The sequence below is a fragment of the Lampris incognitus genome, chromosome 1 (assembly GCF_029633865.1).
Source record: "Lampris incognitus isolate fLamInc1 chromosome 1, fLamInc1.hap2, whole genome shotgun sequence".
NCBI lineage: Eukaryota > Metazoa > Chordata > Actinopteri > Lampriformes > Lampridae > Lampris > Lampris incognitus.
In genome coordinates, this window is record NC_079211.1 from 130,370,615 (window position 1) to 130,378,651 (window position 8,037).

Here is an 8,037-nt window from a genome sequence, read left to right on the forward strand (position 1 = left end):
TTTTCCAGCTTGGCCCGCCAAATTGAGAATGGTCTCAGCAAAGGCTACCCTGAGTCCGAAATTGTGGATGCTGTTATTAGAGCAATTGTACCCGGCCTACAGCTGCGGAGTTATCTTGAGGGTAAAAGTGATCTGTCTCTGCCGACTTTAAGGAGGATCCTCCGCTCATATTACCAAGAGAGGAGTGCAACTGAGCTATACAAACAGCTTACCACAGAGGTTCAGAGCAGTAAAGAGGCTCCACAGAACTTTTTAATCAGAGCAGTGATTTAAGACAGAAAATATTGTTTGCATCACAGGAAGCTGAGTCTAATCTCAAATATGACCCCGCACTAGTGTGGAGCATGTTCATGCATACAGTACTCACAGGCTTACAGAATGTCAGCATAAAAACCGATCTCCAACCTTACCTGTTACAACCAACTACTTCAGATGAGTTGCTCTTGGAAAGGCTCAATATGGCATGTGCTAATGAGAAAGAGAGACAAGATAAAAAGGGGCAGATCACACCACAGCGACACACCAGTGTCCACACTGTCCAGTCTACTGATGTAAGTGGAGACAAATGTACAGCTTGACAAAGCATAGTTGCACTTCCTCCCGATGTGCTTTCAGACCTCAAGGAAATCAAAGCAGACATTGTACTGTTGAAAGATCTCAAGGCAGAGGTATCACAAATTAGAGAGTCTATTCATAAGACAGAAAATACATCAAAACTGTATCCTCCCACTAGCAAAGAGACAGATTATGGGACAGCCAACCACCCACATTATTTCCAGCCACCGTTCACAGCCTAGAATAAAGAGAGTGCCACAGCTTTCCACCAGCCAGGTGGACCAGTGCAGGAATATCGAGCTGTGAGTGGTCCGAGGCTAATGAATGGAGCAGCCCAGTTTCAGCAGAGGTTTGCACCACAGAGATATGAAATGCCACGCCCCCGACCAAGATGTTACATGTGTCAGCAGTGAGGAGAGGAATACTGCCAGCATTGCTTCAGGTGTGGGAGTAGCGAACACCTCCGTGCAGGTTGCAGAGGAAATAGAGCGCTGCCCAGTGCTGAGAGAAGAGAGGCCTTTAAACGAGGAGCGGTTGCCCGCGGGGGACAGAGAATGACTGGATCAGCCAAAGTGTCCCAAAATTGCACTAACTGTGGAGAAAAGGAGAAAGATCAGACGTTTCCACAATGTTCAGTGTGTAAAACAGTACTTTACTCTACTACTACTTTCGGCTGCTCCCGTTAGGGGTCGCCACAGCGGATCATCCGTTTCCATTTCTTCCTGTCTTCTGCGTCTTCCTCTGTCACACCAGCCACCTGCATGTCTTCCCTCACCCCATTCATAAACCTCCTCTTTGGCCTTCCTCTTCTCCTCTTCCCTGGCAGCTCCATATTCAGCATCCTTCCCCCAATATACTCAGTATCTCTCCTCCACACATGTCCAAGCCATCTCAATCTTGCCTCTCTTGCTTTGTCTCCAAACCGTCCAACCTGAGCGGTCCCTCTAATATAATCGTTCCTAATCCTGTCCTTCTTCGTTACTCCCAGTGAAAATCTTAGCATCTTCAACTCTGCCACCTCCAGCTCCGCCTCCTGTCTTTTCGTCAGTGCCACTGTCTCCAAACCATATAACATAGCTGGTCTCACAACCATCTTGTAAACTTTCCCTTTAACTCTTGCTGGTACCCTTCTGTCACAAATCACTCCTGACACACTTCTCCACCCACTCCACCCTGCCTGCACTCTCTTTTTCACCTCTCTACTGCACTCCCCGTTACTTTGGACAGTTGACCCCAAGTATATAAACTCAGATGTCTTTGTCACCTCCACTCCCTGCATCCTGACCATTCCACTGTCCTCTCTCTCATTCACGCATAGGTATTCCGTATTCACCACAGCCATTTCCATCCTTTTCGCAAAATCGACCACCATCTCTCCTTCCACATTTCTCTTCTTGACTCCATACTTTCCCATCACCTCCTCATCACCTCTGTTCCCTTCACCAACATGTCCATTGAAGTCCGCTCCAATCACCACTCTCTCCTCCTTGGGTACCCTCTCCACCATGTCGTCCAACTCACTCCAGAATTCTTCTTTTTCATCCATCTCACACCCAACTTGCGGGGCATATGCACTGATAACATTCAGCAATAAACCTTCAATTTCCAGCTTCATACTCATCACTCTGTCTGACACTCTCTTCACCTCCAGCACGCTCTTGACATACTCTTCCTTCAGAATTACCCCTACCCCATTTCTCCTCCCATTCACACCATGGTAGAAGAGTTTGAACCCACCTCCGATACTCCTGGCCTTACTCCCCTTCCACCTGGTCTCTTGCACACACAGTATGCCTACCTTTCTTCTTTCCATCATGTCAGCCAGCTCTCTCCCTTTACCAGTCATAGTGCCAACATTCAAAGTTCCAACTCTCACCTCCACATGCCTACCCTTCCTCCTCTCTAGCTGCCTCTGGACATGCTTTCCTCCTCTCCTTCTCCTTCGCCCAACAGTAGCATAGTTTCCACCGACACCCTGCTGGTTAACAGTACCGGTGGCGGTCGTTGGTAACCCGGGCCTCGACCGATCCGGTATGTAAGTCTTATTTATGATCCGCATATTTGATTTGGCAAAGATTTTACGCCGGATGCCCTTCCTGACGCAACCCTCCCCATTTGTCCGGGCTTGGGACCGGCACTAAGGATGCACTGGCTTGTGCATCCTCAGTGGCTGGGTTTGGCCTAGTATAATGTATATTGACTAAATATAACTGTACCTCAATAATGCACTCGTCAGACACTGTCCCATCTGGAGATGCACCCAACAGGCCACTGTTCGACAGGAAGACCCCCCTCTCCTGGACGACCAGACCGGTTATCTTGGTGTAGTCCTGCTTTGCCGTGGCTTCATGAGTGATTCCCCAGTCACAGGCTTTAGAACCTTCTTTGAAACAGTACTTTACTGTTCCAGAGAATGTCAGGGTAATCACTGGCCAGAACATAAAGAAAACTGGAAACCATTCATACCTCTTAAGCCAAAAGCACAACAAGCACATTCATGCAAGATTGCGGCTGACAAAAAAAGAAACGTTCTGACAAAGAAAGAGTCCACGGTGACTGAACTGGTTGGAAAAAAATGTCTCGTTGACTGCTATCTACAAGGGAAGAGAACTGAAGTACTCTGGGACACTGGCTCACAGGTGTCTGCAATCGATGATTGGAAAGCTGACAATATCCCTAATACCAAATCGAGAGACATAGCAGAGACAGGTGATCCAAATGACCCCTTGCAGGTTGAGGCAGCCAACGGTACAGAGATGCCATATGTAGGGTGGATAGCAGTGAGCTTTAGGCTAACAGCTAGCACTGAGGAGTGTCAGGTTCCCATGCTTGTCATTAAAGGCAGCCAACAGACCCACCCTATAATTGGCTTCAATGTAATTGAACATGTACTTAACAGTCAGAAAAACCAGACAAATGACATTGAGAAAGATAAACTGATAAAAACAGTGAAGATGGCTTTTCCTAACTTAAAGAAAAATACAATTAAGGCATTCATTAAAGCAGTGAGTGTTGAGCGAACAAGTGAGCATCTAGTGAGGACAGCCTGTCAGAGAATGAGTATACTGAGTCATAGTTCTGTACAAGTGAAATGTAGAATACATGCTAAGCCCTTTACAGAAGACACCACCTTAGCCTTTGAGCCCGATCACAATCCCCAGTGGCCAGAGAGACTGGACTTTTGTGCCGCACTTTTTCAGGTTAGAAAAGGGGCATATCCAAACATCATCCTTAGTGTACAAATCCCACTGACCATGACATTATGTTGACAGGCAGGGTGGTTATTGGTACAGCACAGTCAGTGACATCTGCGTACCCACTTAGTGGAGTCAAGGAACTGCACTCACCTGTTGATGTAAATAACACTCAGCCCCAACACACCAAAGACCAGGAAACTAGTTTAGAGCTCTGGGACCCCCCTATTAATCTCAGCCACCTAGATGAAGGTCAGAGACAGGTTGCTCGTGAGATGCTGAGGGAGGAGTCAAACTCCTTCTCCCGATCAGATAGTGACATAGGTTGTATTGATAAGCTTCGGTTGAGCATTTAATTGAAAGACCCTGAGCCGGTAGCAAGAACCTCCATTTCAGTCCCCAAGCCCTTATATTAGGAAATGAAGGATTATTTAATGAATTTGATTGCACAGGGGTGGATAGAGAAACCGCACTCATCTTATTCTTCCCCCGTTGTTTGTCTCAGGAAAATGTGTGGGTCATTACGTCTGTGCATAGACTATAGAGAGTTAAATCGCAAGACTCCCCCTGACAGACAGCCAATCCCAAGAGTGCAGGATATCATGGTGGCCTCGGAGGAAACACCATGTTCTCACTGTTAGATCAGGGAAAGGCCTACCATCAGGGGTTTATTGCAAATGACAGGAAACACCTGACAGGTTTTGTGACACCTTGGGGCTTGTATGAATGGGCCCGGATCTCCTTCGGACTTATGAATGCTCCAGCAGCATTTCAACGCTGCATGGAGGAGTGTTTAGAGGGCGTCTGAGACAAAATATGTGTGGCATATTGAGATGACACCCTCATGTTCAGCAAAACATTCGAAAGCCGCGTCACTGATGTAAGACAAGTGTTGCAGAGACCGAGACAGCATGGAATCAAATTAAAATCAAGCAAATGTGAGTTATTCAAAGCTGAAGTTCACTACCTTGGGAGAATAGTATCAGCTGAAGGAAATAAAATCGATCCTGCTGACACAGCTGCCGTGAGGGTTCTGAAAGATAAGAAACCAAAAACAGCTGGCGAGTTAAGGCAGATGATGAGACTGTTAAGTTACTATCGCCAGTACATAAAAGACTTTTCTCATATTGCTAGCCCCCTTTATGAGCTGACCAAGGGACCTGCCCATATGGAAAGCCCGCAACCCAAGGGAAGGAGTGGCATATAAAAAGAAATGTGAACGTGGTGCCATCTCACACACCAATACAATGGACAGACTCACATCAACAAACTCTTGAGCAACTGATAGACCGTCTGGTTACACCTCCAGTCCTGGCATTCCCAGGTTTCTCCCAGTCGTTTGTTCTTCATACAGATGCATCCCGTAAGGGGTTAGGAGCTGTGCTATATCAGAAACACAATGGGAAGCTACATGTAATTGCGTATGGATCCCGGACATTGTCAGCATCAGAAAGAAACTATCATCTTCATTCAGGTAAATTAGAATTTCTTGCTCTTAAGTGGGCGATTACAGAAAGAGCCCAAGACTATTTGTATTACGCCCCCTTTTTCACAGTTTACAGTGACAACAACCCCTGACTTATGTGTTGTCCACTGCGAAGTTAAACACCACAGGAAGTAGGTCGGTAGCAGAATTAGCAGACTTTAATAACGTTACCAAAGAAAACATTGATGCTGATAGCTTGTCCAGAATGCCAGTAGATATTGGGAAGCTGATGAATGAGTGCACAGAGGAGATGTCTTATGATGCAGTAGGAACAACTGCTCAGGCAGTAGAAATACAGTCAGACACAAATGCTTTATGGCCAATGGCCATCTCTGTAAAGAGTCTGCTCGATGCTCAAGAACCTCAGTTGTTTCATTAACATCAGCACAGATACAACAGGATCAAAAAAATGACTCACATATTGGACCAGTTTTGCAGTACAAAGTGTCTGGAGTGAGGGCCTCACGTCAAGAACTAAGAAACCTCAATGAACACAGCCGTTGTCTCCTCCGTGAATGGGATAAACTAGAGGTTGATGAAAATGGAGTCCTCTGGAGAAATACAGTGCACAGAACACAACTGGTATTGCCTGAAAAACACAAGACTGCTGCATTAAAAGAGCTACACAACCAGATGGGGCACCAAGGCACTGACAGGACAATATCACTCATTAGAGACCGCTTTTTCTGGCCGTACATGCAGCGGGAAATAGAACAATATGTGATGAGCTGCACTTGCCTTAAACAAAAAAAAACCTAGCCGAGAGACAAGGGCCCATCTTAAAAACATTGTCACCACCCAGCCATTTGAACTCACGTCAGTGGACTTCCTCCATCTTGATAAGTGTAAAGGCGGGTATGAGTATATTTTAGTGATTGTAGATAATTTCCCACGTTTTGCACAGGCATACCCTACAACAACAAAGTCTGGAAAAATAGGGGCTGACAAAATATTCAATGATTACGTCTTGAAATTTGGATTCCCAACGCGTATTCACCACGATCAGGGAGGTGAGTTTGAAAATCAACTTTTCTCACAACTGAGCAAATACTGTAATGTGGCCGGATCAAGGACTACCCCTTACCATCCACAGGGGAACGGTCAGGTTGAACGTTTCAACTGAACGTTAATGCAGATACTTAAGACTCTCATAGACAAAGACAAGGCATATTGGAAAGACTCTGTCAATAAGCTCATCTTTGCTTACAACTTAACACCTACAGAGGTAACAGGCTTTTCTCCATTTTACCTACTATACGGCCGCTCTCCAAGACTACCTATTGATATGTTATTCAACTTGCCCACCGAAGCAAGAAGTTGTAGTCACCGTGAGTATGTTGAATAGTGGAAGCAAGGAATGCAGGAAGCATATGCTATTGCAATAGAGAATGCATGTAAATCTGCTCAGAGAAACAAGAGGATATATGATGGAAAAGTGGGGAGTTGTGCCCAGGTGACCGTGTGTTAGTGCGAAACATGAACCCTCGTGGAGGACCTGGAAAATTGAGGAATCACTGGGAAGAGATCATCCATACTGTAGTTTGACAAGTGGGAGAGGATGTCCCCATTTATGAGCTGAGACCTGAACATGACAAAGGAAAGTCAAGGATTCTGCATCGAAACCTTCTTTTGCCATGCGATCACCTGCCACTGGAAGCTGAAGTGCACCCACATGTGAAACCAAAAAGGAAAATTGCAGTGGCTGATAAAGTCAGAGAGGACTCGGAGGAAGAGGATGATGAGGATGATTACTATTTCATGCCACCTCAGATCGCAGCTCGACCAAGAGAAACAGTGAGAGAGACTCCTGTCATGGCTGACGATGTGACAGAGCCAGACCCAATGGAACCTGCAACAGAGTGACCTCAGATGGAGAACATTGATGATTACTTACTGGAAATCCAGGATGTCCAGGATGACGACTCACTTGGTACTGAGGATGAGGCATCATTGCCCTCAGTGGAACAGCAAAGCGAGAGGGAGACAAGGACTCAGCGACCTCAGAGACAACACAAGCCACCAAAGACTCAGATATGACAAAATAGGAACTCCATCCTGCTACAATTTTGCTGCACTGCGCTGTTATGTAAAGCCTCAAGCATGGACACAATCGGTGCAGCCATAGTACAACCAGCCCCTTTTTGTGTATGGGATGTAGACAGGGAAAGTTATTTCCGCTTTGGACTGTTTAAACTGCCTTACACCCATGGACTTTGAAGGAAGCCAAGTGTTACTGATCATTCACACATGAACACCTCATACACGTACACTCATGGACTTTTAAGAAAGCTGAATGCTACTGATGTCACACAAACATTGCACAGTTGAGGACTTTTAATACAAAGTTGACTGGTTGATTCAAATAGCATACTGTGAACAGTCTTGACATTTCTTCAGACACTGGACACATAGGTGTTCTGCGAACTCTGACAACGCTGAATGTATTAAAAGAGTTCCAGACTGTAACTGAAAAAGGACTGAAACAAAATTTAATGTACCAAAAGAGTTCCATACTGTAACAGTTTGAGGGTGCCTGAGTGCAACTAAGCACTTAAGGGTAACGATAATGATGTTGAGGACAACATCTAATGTTGTGGGGAGTGTGTAATCGGGTGAAATATGTTCACACTGAAATCGATTAGTTAGGACTGAATCAGTTTTCAAATGCTCATGTCTGAGGAGATGTGACTAGAGGGTGCGCTGGGGGCTCTCGTCATTAATACAGTTGATGAAGAGCCAGTAGCTGTCCTGTATTCATTTCTTCCCCTGTTCCAGGGATATTACACATATACATATAATGTA